The sequence below is a fragment of the Suncus etruscus genome, chromosome 15 (assembly GCF_024139225.1).
Source record: "Suncus etruscus isolate mSunEtr1 chromosome 15, mSunEtr1.pri.cur, whole genome shotgun sequence".
Classification (NCBI taxonomy): domain Eukaryota; kingdom Metazoa; phylum Chordata; class Mammalia; order Eulipotyphla; family Soricidae; genus Suncus; species Suncus etruscus.
In genome coordinates, this window is record NC_064862.1 from 5,269,437 (window position 1) to 5,284,287 (window position 14,851).

General features: G+C 37.9%; 1 non-coding gene across 1 annotated transcript; it reads right to left on the reverse strand.

Moving 5' to 3' along the window:
- Positions 1-10,884: 10,884 nt before the first annotated feature.
- LOC126031920 (small nucleolar RNA SNORA51) lies at positions 10,885-11,016 on the reverse strand. The gene has a single exon (XR_007503727.1). It is a non-coding gene; the product is annotated as a small nucleolar RNA SNORA51 (small nucleolar RNA).
- Positions 11,017-14,851: the final 3,835 nt, after the last annotated feature.

A 14,851-nucleotide genomic window follows, 5' to 3' on the forward strand; every position in this document is an offset into this window, starting at 1 on the left:
AACAGCTAGCAAAAGAACTTGCTCAAAGTCAACGGCTGTGAAGTTGAGATTTGAACCATTAATGTCTGGTTTCCTCCATTCTTTACAAAACCCAGTTCTCTAGTGAAAGGAACTGGCTTGATCAAGAAAGGGTGATGGAATATTATGCAGCTGTCAGGAGAGACAAAGTCATGAAATTTTCCTATACATGGATGTACATGGAATCTATTATGCTGAGTAAAATAAGTAAGAGAGAGAGAAAGATACAGAATGGTCTCACTCATCTATGGATTATAAGAAAAATGAAAGACACTCTTGCAATAATTTTCAGAGACAAAAGAGAGGAGGGCTAGAAGTTCTAGCTCATGACATGAAGCTCTTCACAAAGAGTGATGAGTTTTGTTAGAGAAATAACTACATTGCAAAATATCCTAACAATGAGACTGTATGAGGGAAATAGAAAGCCTGTCTAGAGTACAGGCGGGGGTGGGGTGGGGAGGAGGGAGATTTGGGACATTGGTAATGGGAATGTTGCACTGTTGATGGGCGTGTTCTTTACATGACTGAAACCCAACCACAATCATGTTAGTAATCAAGGTGTTTAAATAAAAAAAAAACTTGTAGATAGATACACATAAAGGACCATGAGCAAAAAAAAAAAAAAAAAAAAAAAAAAAAAGGTGATCTTTAGGGCTCTGATGGGAACACATTGAAGAGCTTTGCTTCTCTGGACTCCATGTTTTTCCTGAGTTTCCATATAAACCCTCCTCTGATTTTTTAATGTATTTCTAACTTTAGTTTAATACCATGGTCACAGAATTGCTCATAATACAGTTGATTCAGGCATTCAATGTTCCAACACCAATCCCACCACCAGTGTGACCTTCCCTCCACCAGTGTCCCTAGTTTCTCATTCCTCTCAAGTCTGCCCCATTAGCAGGCACAAAATAATTGTTTTCATTTATTGGGTTTAGTGGGCCTCTAAGCTATTTTCCATTTATTTTTTCTGCATAGATACTAATACTAATATATAATACTAATACTGGGTTGGAGATGTTACACAGACATGTATGTAGTTGGGTGTTCCAAGAACTGTAGAACTAGGGTAATTCTTTGGCTGGAAGAATTGTTTTGTTATCTTAAAACTAAATTTACCTCGAGTTTGTACTTATGTGAAATTAGCATAGAAAATTCCAGATGGGCTCATGATATTGAAGAGGTTTTTTTTTTTTTTTTTTTTTAATGGTTGTTTCTTTTTGGGTCACACCCAGCAGTACTCAGGGATCATTACTGACCGGGCCTAGGGACCCACATGTGATGCAGGGGACAGAATCTGGGTCTGTCCAGTGCAAGGCAAACACCCTAACTGTTATATGATATCTTTGGTCCCTGAAGTTTCTCTATTGTACAGTATAAATAGATAGTTGTAGGTTCCCCCTCTGCCTATGCCTAAGCCACCTATGCCTAAGCCCCTCTCTCTTTGCTGTCCTTGTGTGATGTTATATGTCCTATTCCTTTGTTTCTCTCCACTAGATGTATCATGTGTCCTGTCCCTTCTCTCCAGTAGATGACATCAGCAGTCCTAGGCACCCTGTCCCGGGGTTTATTTTGGACACCATGGCAGGTTGCCTGCTACTTTGACTTATCTTTGGTCTCGTGTAGGAACTGCTATATTTCCTGTTTTATGTGGCCATGGGTGAGTTATGTGGCCAAAGAAGAGTTGCCTAGCCTGTGTATTCCTTTTAAATGTTTACTCTTTCTGCCTTTAGCCATTTCTGTTGTCTATCTGAGATTACCTCATGTAGGTGACTTTTAAAGCTACCAGTTGAAAATGGCGAGTTGTATTTAATTAGATTACCTGGTGCCCTTCTCTCCTCCCTCCACTTCCACCATAACGATTTCAGTGATTATTTTCTATTTCTCTGAAGGTAGTTAAAAGGCCACTGCATGGCTCGTGATTTGTACTCCTATATTTTTGTTACCTGTCGCAGTCAACTTTAGCTTTAGTAATTCTAGTCAATACTTTTAATCATCTTTATCATGAAGTTGACCTAAAAAACAAAAACAAAACACACACTCACACACACACACAAAAACAGGCCATCCCTCAATGCTGACTGATGAAGTAATAGCCACAGAAACTTATTGTTTACTTTTATTGTTTATGAAGCACTTATTAAAAGCTGTTAATTTTTTGATCTCTGCATCAATAAAACTATAGATAGTACTAGCACTATCATCATTTTATAGATGTGCCAACAGAGGTGCAGATCAATTCTCTGATTTTCCCACAGTCTCAAGACAAATGATTTGACTGATTCTTTCTGAAGCCATATTATTGTACTTCAAAACCTCTCCTCTCCATCTTCCTGCTACTGTTCCCTCTGAGGTTGAAAGAAAGTACATCTTTAAAAGTTGGCAGAAACCTGATACGTTTTCTGTCAAAGACATTTCATACAGTGCAAAGAGGCAGATGGTGAGGTATGTTCAACGGATGAGTTAAGCTTGAGAAAACGAAGTTTTAAATCTTAGGAAATTTTCGGAAAGATAATGCCAGTTTTCTAGATGTGAAAAACAAGTAAATGTTGCAGAAAACTAGACCGTAGACTCCCTCTCTCCCAAATTCTTACTTGCCACATTAAAAACGAGCAACAAATGTTAGCATCTTTTTGTGCAAAATGCTCATGCGTTGAAAATTATTTTTGTTTTCCAAAACTGCTTCATTGTCATTACTTTCTATACCACCTCCAAAAGTTATCACCTCTGTGTAAAGGAGTAATCAATACATGTGCCTTACAGGTAGGTTTCAATAATCCTTTCTATTAGTATTCCTTGTGCCCTTAATAAGATAAGCTTCACAAAGTTGAGCTCTCTTTCCTATATATTCCACCAATTTGCAAGAAAGGATTACAAATGTTATTTTTACCTCATTACCAGGAAGGAAAAAAACCACTTTATTTCTCATATATCAAAACACACAGATGAATCATATTCACACCTGCACATGCAAGTTTTTTATACATTTCCTCACCTACCTTCATTTATTTATTTGATGCATGGAGGATGGAACTTAGAGCCTCACATGTGCAAGGCAGTTGCTCTACTGCAGAGCTACATATCCTTTCCTTTCTTGCCGTTCTTTAAATGCTTTTTAAGATATTTTGATATTGCCTGTGAGGATATGCAAGACCAGTTTATTGTTAGTGCCTACAATGCTATATTATAATCTTTTTTGTTTTTTACAGTAAGATGAATGAGCTCTTGTTTGAGAAAGTAGATCTATTGGGAACCACTGCTATAGTCCAGGCTTTAGAGAATTTGTCTTACATGTGTGAAGCACTGCACTGGATCCACTGAAACACACACACACACACACACACACACAAACACACATGCACACGCACACACACACAATTTAAAGGGAGAAAAACTAAAATATATTAGTTGACCAAGTATGTTTAGGTATAGTTTTAGAAGATGTTCAGGTTCATTTGGGGCTTGGAGTTAGAGCTTTAGATCAATGGTCTGAAACATGCTTTGCATGAAAGGGACCCACACTTGATCCCTAGGGCACTCATGGCTCTCTGATCTGAGCCTGGGGTAGCCCCTAAGCACTTTGGGTATGGCCCACAAAGTTTCTGAGAAGAGATCTATAAGACCTTTTCATAAAAATGTTTTAGTGACTTATAACGTACACACAGATAAGTCTCTAGGAAACAATAATTTTAAATATTTCTTCTATGAAAGATGACAAATATTGGAAATTGTCAAACTGTGACTGAAATGACATCCTCCAGGAATGGATAATGAAGTTTGTGTATCCCAGGTGTGTCAGAACTCATTTTTTTTTCATTTTTCTTTAAACATCATGGTTACAAGGTTGTTCATAATAGTTTTTTTTCCACAGATAAAGTTGTTTATGATTGATTTCAGTCATACAATGTATAACAATCTTTACCAATGCTCATTTACCACCACCAATGTTAACAGTTTCCCTCTTACCCGGCCTAATGCCCACTTCCTTCCCACCTACTCTCTCCCACCTGTTTCTGGGGTAGGCATTTTACTTCTCTCTCTCTCTCTCTCTCTCTCTCTCTCTCTCTCTCTCTCTCTCTCTCAATGTCCCCTCTCTCTTTTTTTGTGCCATTGTGGTTTGTACAATGGCAAATGAAGGGGTGCCATGAATGTTCTTTCCATATTAGATCTTCTGTACTCTAATTACACTCTCCACTTTTTGTGGCAAGCTACCTACTGTGGAATGATCCTCCTGATTTTCATCTCCAATGTCACTGGATATCATCCCCACATTGCCTTTTAATGTTCTTATATTCAGTGAAGAGTTATATTATTCTATATCTATCCCTCTCCCTCTGACTCATTTCATTCAGCATAATATTCTCCATGTTCATTCATGTGTAAGCAAAATTTATAACTTTATATTTTTCTAATGACTGTATAGTATTCCATTGTGTAGATATACCAGTTTCTTTATCCACTCATCTCCTATCGAGCACCTGGCCCAAATTCTGGCTATTGTAAATAGTGTTACAATGTATATAGGAGTGAAGAGGGCATTTTTTATTGTTTTTGTGTTCCTGAGGTATATCCCTAAGAGTGGCATTGCTGGATCATAAGAAAGCTCAATTTTCAGTTATTTTTAAGGAATATCCATATCGTTTTTCAGAAAGATTGGACTAACCAACATTCCCACCAACAGAAAATGACAGTCCCTTTCTCCTCACATCCCCTCTAGCACTGGTTGTTCTTGCTCTTTGTTAAATGTGAGAATTTCTGTGGGATGAGATGATACCTAATTGTGCTTTTGATTTACTCATCTCTTCGATGAGTAGTGATGTGGAGCATTTTTTACATGCCTTTTGGCCATCTGTATTTCTTCTTGAGGAAATGTCTGTTCATTTCTTTCCCTATTTTTTGATGGGGTTAGAGTTTTTTTCTTGTTCAGTTCTGTCATTACCTTATATATCTTATATATTAGCCCCTTATCAGATGTACGTTGAGTGAATAAGTTTCTCCCATTTCATGGGTAGCCCTTGTATACTAATACTGTTTCCTTTGAAGTACAGAAGCTTCTCAGTTTAACGTAGTTCCATTTGTTTATATCTACTTCCACTTGCTTGGCTAGTGATGTTTCCTCCTTTAAGATATCTTTAGTCTTAATGTCATGGACTGTTTTGCCTATGTTTCCTTTATGTACCTTATGGTTTCGGGTATGATATCCAAGTCCTAATCCATTTTGATTTGACCTTTGTACATGGTGTTAGATGGAGGTCTGAGTTTGTTTTTTTGCACGTGACTGACCAGTTGTCCCAATACCGCTTGTTGAAGAGACTTTCTTTGTTCCATTTTGAATTTCTTTCCCCTTTATCAAAGATTAATTCGTTGTATACCTGGAGTCAGTTTCAGAATACTTAAGTATATTCCATTGATCTGAGTGCCTGTCTTTATTTCAATATCACATTGTTTTTTTTTTTTTTTGGTTTTTGGGCCACACCCGGCAGTGCTCAGGGGTTACTCCTGGCTGTCTGCTCAGAAATAGCTCCTGGCAGGCACGGGGGACCATATGGGACACCGGGATTCGAACCAACCACCTTAGGTCCTGGATCGGCTGCTTGCAAGGCAAACACCGTTGTGCTATCTCCCGGGCCCCAATATCACATTGTTTTAATTACTATTATTTTATAGTACAACTTAAAGTTGAGGAATATGGTGCTTCCCATTGTCTTACTTTGAAGAATTGCTTTAGCTATTCATGGTGTTTATTGTTCCAAATAAATTTCAGGAGTGTTTGACCCACTTTTTTGAAAAATGTCATGGATATTTTATTGCATTAAATCTGTGTGATGCTTTGGAAAGTATTGCTATTTAATGATGTTAAACCTCCCAAATATATGGGCAGGATATATTATTCCATTTCCTTTTATCCTCTTGTATTTCTTGAAGCAGTGTTGTATAGTGTTCTTTGTATAGGTCTTTCACCTCTTTAGTTAAGTCAACTCCAAGGTACTTTATTTTCTGAGGCACAATTGTGAATGGGATATTTTTGTAATTTTTTTCTCTTTCATTATTTATATATAAAAGTGCCTTAGCTTTTTGAGTGCTAATTTTGTAGCTTGGCACTTTACTATAAGAATCTATTGTTTGCTGGTCTGAGTGAAATGGTGTTTACACTTAATTGATCACAGCCAGTTACAGATTTCTTTGTTCCTTCTCCACTCATATTGCTTCACTTGACTAACCGAAAAAATATCTATTGTTTCTAGGAGCTTTTTAGTAGAGTCTTTAGAATTTTTAAATATGGTATCATGTCTTCTACAAACAGTGAGAGTTTGAATTTTTCCTTTCCTACAATGATGCCCTTGTTATCTTTTTTTTCTAATTGCTATGGCAAGTACTTTCTACTATATTGAATAGAAGTGCTGAAAAGTGAAACCTTGCCTGTGCCAGGTCCTAGAGGAAAAGTTTGTTTTTTCTCCCAGTGAATATAATATTTGTTGTGGGCTTGTCATAAGTGACCTGACTATATTGAAAAATGTTTATTCAATTACGATCTTGCTGAGAGTTTGAATGAGTGTTGGAACTTGTCAAATTCTTTCTCTGCATCTATTGATATGATCATATAATTTTAATTTTTCTTTTGTTGATGTGATCTATTCTGTTCATTGACTTGTATATATTAAACCATCCTTGCATGTTTGGGATGAACTCTACTTGGTCATGATGTATGACCTTCTTGATGAACTATTGTATCCTGTTTACTAGGATTTTGTTGAGGAACTTTGCATCTGTGCTATCTAGGATATTGGTTTATAATTCACTTTTTTGGTGCCATCTTTGTCTATTTTAGGTATTAGCATGATATTAGCTTTTTAAAACTATTTGGGAGTGTTTCTTTTCTTCATTTTCCTGAAAGAGTCTGATAAGGATTAGCAACAGGTCCTCTTGAAAGATTTGAAAGAATTCTCTAGACAATGTAGATGAATTTTATAAGGCATTAAGAGAGAGTTATTACCATTAGTTTTTAGACTCTTCCCAAATATTGAAAATACAGGAATCCTCCCTAATAATTTCTATGAAGCTATTATCCATTTCCATGAGCTGCTAGAGATACCACCAAGAAAACTACAGACCAATCTCACCAATGAACATGGATGTAAAAATCCTTAACAGAATCGTAGCAAACCAAATCCAGCAATACAACAAAAACATTTTCCATGACCAAGTGGGTTTAATACCAGGGATACAATGATAGTTCAATATGCGATTCAATCAACGTCGTATACCACATTATCAAAAGGAAGGATAAAACCCACATGATCATATAAATTGGTGCAGAAAAAGCATTTGACAAAATCCAACATCCATTCATGATGAAAACCCTCAACAAAATAGGTGTGAAATGAACCTTACTCAATATCATAACAGCTATCTATAAAAAGCCCATAGCTAGCATTATTATTAATGGCAAAAAACTGAAAACATTTCCAATAAGGTCAGGCTTTAGGCAAGGCTGTCCACTGTCTTCACTCTTATTTAACATAATATTAGAAGTCCTACCAATAGCAATCAGACAAGAGAATTAAATCAAATTAATCCAAATCAGAAAAGAGGAAGTCTGTCTTTATTGCAGATGACATGATGATATGCATTTAAGACCCAAAAAAGCCCAATATAATAAAGTGGCTGACTACAAAGTCAATACAAAAAAGACAGTTGCATTCTTTTATAAAAAATGATTTTGAGCACAAAGATATCAATGAGTCTAGCCCACTTAGAATAGGGTTCAAAACTATAAAGTACCTAGGAATGATCCTAACATGAGAGGTGAGAGACCTATATCAAGAATACTTCAAAACACTTTAGAAAGAAATTGAAGAAGACCTAAGGAAATGGAAGAACATTTCATTTTCATGGACTGGAAAACATTTACATCTGACTTGCTGGCTTTTTATTTTTTAAGCATTCTGATCTGACCTGTTTCACCTTGGTCAGTTTTTCAACTGCAACCTATAGATCAATTTCAGTGTGTGTGTGTGTGTGTGTGTGTGTGTGTGTGTGTGTGTATGTGTGTGTGTCTGCGTGTCTGTGTGTCTGTGTTTGTATGTGTGTGTGATAGAGAGAGTGTGTGTGTATGTGTGGTGACCACTTCTATGTCTGTACAATGTCTGTCTATAGTGTATAATGTCTGTCTAGGTTGTATATAGTCTTACCCACTGTTATATATAACCCTTTCTTTTCCCCCTCCACTGATTACCACTTTACAGATTCTTTACTATCCTTTCATTCTATCACCTCTAATATGTTATTTCTCCTTATTTTTGTTTGTTTTGGTTTTGGTTTTTGGGCTACACCCGGTGATGCTCAAGGGGTACTCTTGGCTATGCACTCAGAAATTGCTCCTGGCTTGAGGGACCATATGGGACTCAAACCAGGTCCATCCTGGATTAGCCGTGTGCAAGGCAATCGCCCTTCTGCTGCACTATCACTCTGGCCCCTATTTGTCCATATTTAACCTTTTTTTTGGGGGGGGTCACACCTGGCAGTGCTCAGGGATTACTCCTGGCTCTATGCTCAGAAATCACTCCTGGCAGGCTCGGGGGACCATATAGGATGCCGGGATTTAAACCACCGTCCTCCTGCATACAAGGCAAACAAACACTTTACCTCCATGCTATCTCTCCGGTCCCTATTTAAGCATTTTTATCCTCAGTTTTTAATTCCTCAGGAATTGGAAAATTCCTCCACTCCAACCCATTGCCAGCCAGATACCAAAGCAAAAGGACAGCATCTTAGCCTGCCTTGTCTGGGCCCAGGAAAAAGCTACTTCTGCTAATACTGCTGATTAGGTCCACAATAAAGGAAGGAGGAAAGGAGGCCTCTAAGAGTAGATCAATAACAACAATATTGGGATCTTCTCAGACTGAGAGTTTATCTTATCACTTAGGGTGCGGTTTGGCAGCTGGCTTTGTGTGGGGATAATGATCTGCTTCTTGAGGAGCCAAGAACTGAAGGAAAAAAGGGTTAAATGTGGGGTAATGATGGTTGGGGGTGAGGGAGTAAAGGACTAGCCATGAGCTTGTAGGGCGGTGGGCAAGGGCAGAATACAAGATGGACATTCTGCATATGCAAAACATACATTAATCATAGGATTCTATTGATTTATATTATACCCCCACGCGGTTTTGAAAATGGAGACCGGTGAGAACAAAAGTTGCCGGTGACTTCCCCATCCTAACCCCCTTATGCTGGGTGGGGGTTGAGGTAGGCATGGGGTCTCCTTTAAAGTCCTCCCTGGCACTACCTCTCTGGCTGCCTGGGCCAGCACTCAGGCATGTCCCTGGAGTCCAGGCGGAAGAAGAAGGGAGATGGCTGGGAGCCTCCCTGGCATCCCAGCACCCCCCAAGCTAGGAAGAAGGCCTTCCCACACCTTATGCCAGCGAAAGCTAGCCTCCAGAACAGAAAAGAATTCGGTCAGCTCTTGCCTTTTTTTATAGAACCTTGGGACATGAATTACTGTTGTGTATGTAAATATTTTATGGGATTATTATGTTACTGACCCTACCCTGATCCGTGATTGTGCCCTACCCTCGGGTGTGACCTGGCATTCTGCCCCCACACTAGGGTGGTACCTGATTCTGCTTCCACCATTGGGTGGTATCTGATCCCACCATTGGGTGGTACCTGATTCTGGGGGATAAAAACAAGGGTCTGTGGAAGGCGAGAGGCTTTTTGCTGGAACTAAGCTGAGACTTTGGACTTCAGTCTTGTCCACTGAATAAAGCTAATATTTCCACAAGCCTGACTGTCTGCGAGCTGTTTACCCGCCATTTCACCTCAGAACCGTCGGCTGGACAGGGTGGCAAACGCGTGCTCCGAGCTGGAGGGGAAAGACCTCATCCTCCATCCCTCCATCAGTCAACCTCTTCAGGGGCTGACTTGCAACATATTACTTTGTTTTACCTCATATTTATACCATGTTATATAAATTTAAGGAGAAAAGAAAAAAGAAAGGGTTGTGGGAGTCAGGGGCCAAAAGGACAGAACTAAATATCCAAACCAAAGTCAACAACAATAGAATTAAGAGATCTAAACTTTACAACCTAAACTTAAATGGGGCTGTTATATTTGCAGGCCTTAGGGCAAAGGGTGGTGGTATACAATGCGTTCTGGAAACATTGGTCAAGGAAACATTGGTTAACATTGGTGGGAATGACCCTGATTTACTGTATATCTGAAATTGAACTGTGAAGGACTTTGTAGATCACAATCGTTTCAATAAAATAAAATTTAAAAAAAAGAATTAAGACTATAATCTAGATTTAAATTCTCTGCTTTTACTCATCTTTGGTTCTTTCTCCATTACTTCTTCATTCCTTCCTTTGCTCTTCCTTCTCTTTCTTTGCTTCCTTCCTTCACCCTTCCCTTCTTTTGTCTATATTCCCTGGCTGCCTGTAAATATTTATGACATGAAAATTGTTGTGATGCTAGAAAAAAGTAATAAACAAAAAATATTAACTGTAATGGCATTTTCATCTTAAGATGAGGGTCTGGGGAGGTAACTTTAGGGCTACTGCAAAAACTTAGCATGTTAGAGATTTGGGTTGGATCCCCTGCACCACATTATAGAGCTGGAAGTATGCCCTGGTCATTGCCACATGTGACACCATCATACACTCATCAAAAAAGAAAACAGACTCATTATATGCAATAAAATATCACTTTTACATGTGCAGTTCCTGTACAAGTCCCTTAATTCCTGTACTCCCTCTCTCTCTTTTCTCTTTCTGGCCCCTGTGTTTTGGTGCTTTTCATTGTTACCCTAACAATTATCTAAAAAACACATTAAAAACTAACTTTTATTATAAGTTTATTTTATTTTATTTTTCTCCATGTCCCCCCATTCACAATACAGACCAGGCAAAGGGCCTGGGCTGAGTATATATGGGGTGCATTTACAGTACCTTCATTTTTTATACAGTCAGTGTAAAGAACACAGCCTGTGGTAAGCATTGGGAGGCCTTATATTTTCTTTTTTTTCTTTTGATTTTTTTATATAAATAAAAAAACCCTTCACTAGTGCAACATTCCAATCACCAATATTGGTGATGGGAATCTATTATAGGTTTAATATTATACATTTCATTATTAAAACTAACTCCTTTATAGATTTAATATTATACATTTTCATTATTAAAAACTAATTTTATTATAGGCACTGTACCTTACAATACTGTTAATGGTAGGGTTAATGCATAAAATATTCCAGTATTACACCCTCTACCAGAGTGCCCACTTCTTCTACTGTGTCCTAGTGCACCCTCAAATTCTTAAATCTCCCATCCTATTTCTTCTATCCAATTGCAGCAGTAGTCTTCCTACTAAAGACCAGTTCTCAGATACTGTGGTATTTGAGAATTTGTTATTTCCTTTCTATGTTATTTTTAATATCTCACACATGATAAAGATGATATCCTCATGATTAAATTCACCCAGTATGATGCTATTCAGATCCAACCCAGACACACATTGCATGATTTAATCTTTTCTTAAAGCTGAGTAGTGTTCCATTGAGTATATGTACCATGTCTTTTTTTTTTTTTTTTTTTTTGGTTTTTGGACCACACCTGGCATTGCTCAGGGGTTACTCCTGGCTGTCTGCTCAGAAATTACTCCTGGCAGGCACGGGGGAGCATATGGGACACCGGGATTCGAACCAACCACCTTAGGTCCTGGATGAGCTGCTTGCAAGGCAAACACCGCTGTGCTATCTCTCCGGGCCCCCATGTCTTTTTTTTATCCAGTCTTCTGTTCTTGGACACTTAGGTTATTTCCAGATTTAGGCTATTGTGAATAATGCTGTTTTCATAGCAATTAAAATAGGGGTCTTCACTAATTTTTTTTGAAAAGCATCAGTCCTTTATCCAATTTAATAAGTATTGATTTTTTTGATTGCAGCTTTGCTTCTTTATTTGCAAGATTTCAAGTATTTTCTCAGAAGACAGGCAATATCATGTCAATGCAACTAGGACACACATATTTGTTTTTTTTAATATATTTTATTTGATTTAAACACTTTGATTACATACATGATTGTATTTGGGTTTCAGTCATGTAAAGAACACCACCCATCACCAGTGCAACATTCCCATCACTAATGTCCCAAATCTCCCTCCTCCCCACACAACCCCTGCCTGTACTCTAGACAGGCTTTCCATTTCCCTCATACATTCTTATTATAAGGGCAGCTCAGAATGTAGTTATTTCTCTAACTAAACTCATCACTCTTTGTGGTGAGCTTCATAAGGTGAGCTGCAACTTCCAGCTCTTTTTTCTTTTGTAGCTGAAAATTATTATTGCAAGAATGTCCCTCATTTTTCTTAAAACTCATAGATGAGTGAGGCATTCTGCATTTTTCTTTCTCTCTCTGACTTATTTCACTCAGCATAATAGATTCCATGTACATCCATGTATAGCAAAATTTCATGAGTTCATCTCTCCTGACAGCTGCATAATATTCCATTGTGTACATGTACCACAGTTTCTTTAGACATTCGTCTGTTGAAGGTCATCTTGGTTGTTTCCAGAGTCTTGCTATGGTAAATAGTGCTGCAGTGAATATAGGTGTAAGGAAGGGATTTTTGTATTGTATTTTTGTGTTCCTAGGGTATATTCTTAGGAGTGGTATAGCTGGATCATATAGGAGCTCAATTTCCAGTTTTTGGAGGAATCTCCATATCACTTTCCATAAAGGTTGAACTAGATGGCATTCCCACCAGAAGTGGATAAGAGTTCCTTTCTCTCCACATCCCCTCCAACACAGTTTGTTCTCATTCTTTGTGATGTGTGCCAATCTCTGTGGTGTGGGGTGGTACCTCATAGTTGTTTTGATTTGCATCTTCCTGATGATTAGTGATGTGGAGCATTTTTTCATGTGTCTTTTGGCCATTTGTATTTCTTCTTTGTCAAAGTGTCTGTCCATTTCTTCTCCCCATTTTTTGATGGGATTAGATGTTTTTTTCTTGTAAAGTTCTGTCAGTGCCTTGTATATTTTGGAGATTAGCCCCTTGTCTGATGGGTATTGGGTGAATAGTTTCTCCCACTCAGTGGGTGGCTCTTGTATCCTGGGCGTTATTTTCTTTGAGACGCAGAAGCTTCTCAGCTTAATATATTCTCATTTGTTAATCTCTGCTTTCACTTGCTTGGAGAGTGCAGTTTTCTCCTTGAATATGCCTGTAGTCTTAATGTCCTGGTGTGTTTTGCCTATGTGTTGTTCTATATATCTTATGGTTTTGGGTCTGATATCGAGGTCTTTAATCCATTTGGATTTTACCTTCATACATGATGTTAGCTGGGGGTCTAAGTTCAATTTTTTGCAAGTGGCTAGCCAGTTGTGCCAACACCACTTGTTGAAGAGGCTTTCTTTGCTCCATTTAGGATTTCTTGCTCCTTTATCAAAAATTAGGTGATTGTATGTCTGGGGAACATTCGCTGAGTATTCAAGCCTATTCCACTGATCTGAGGGCCTGTCTTTATTCCAATACCATGCTGTTTTGATAACTATTGCTTTGTAATACAGTTTAAGTATTACACAAAGTAATGACTCCCATATTCTTTTTCCCAATGATTGCTTTAGCTAATCTAGGGTGTTTATTGTTCCAAATGAATTTCAGAAGTGCCTGATCCACTTCTTTGAGGAAATCACGGATATCTTTAGAGGGATCACATTAAATTTGTACAATGCCTTGGGGAATATTGCCATTTTGATTATGTTAATTCTGCCAATTCATGAGCAGGGTATGTGTTTCCATTTCTGCATGTCCTCTCTTATTTCTTGGAGCAGAGTTTTATAGTTTTCTTTGTATAGGTCCTTCACATTTTTAGTCAAGTTGATTTTTAGTCAAGTTGAAAGGGAGAGAGAGAAACTTGATAACTCGTATTAGGAATGAAAAAGGAGAGATCACTACTGATATGGCAGATATTCAAAGAGTAATCAGAAACTACTTTGATAAACTCTATGCCACTAATAATGAGAACCCGGAAGAAATGGATAAATTCTTGGACTCTTATAATCTTCCACTGTTGAATGAAGAGGATATAGCATATCTAAACACCCCCATCATTATTGATGAAATTAAAACGGTAATCAAAAGTCTGCCCAAAAACAAAAGCCCAGGCCCAGATGGATTCACTAATAAATTCTTTAAAACTTTCCAAGAGGAACTACTACTAATCCTGGCAAGACTCTTTCATGAAATCGAAAAAATGGAAACACTTCCAAGTAGCTTTTATGAAGCCAACATCACCTTGATACCTAAACCAGACAGATATGCTACCAAAAAAGAAAATTACAGACCAATATCGCTGATGAATGCAGATGCAAAGATTCTCAACAAAATTGTGAAAAATAGGATTCAATGCCTCATTAAGAATATCATCCACTACGATCAAGTAGGTTTCATCCCAGGAATGCAAGGCTGGTTTAACATCCGTAAATCTATCAACATCATACACAACATCAACAACAACAAAAAATAAAAATCACATGATCATATCAATAGATGCAGAGAAAGCATTTAATAAGGTCCAACACCCATTCTTGATCAAAACTCTCAGCAAGATGGGAAGAAAAGGAACCTTTCTCAATATATTTAAGGCCATCTACCACAAGCCAATGGCAAATATTATCCTCAATGGAGAAAAACTAAAAGCCTTCCCTCTAAATTCTGGCACAAGACAAGGCTGTCCTCTCTCACCACTCCTATTCAACATAGCACTGGAAGTACTTGCAATAGCAATTAGGCAAGAAAAAGATATCAAGGGAATCCAGAGAGGAAAGGAAGAAGTCAAGCTCTTG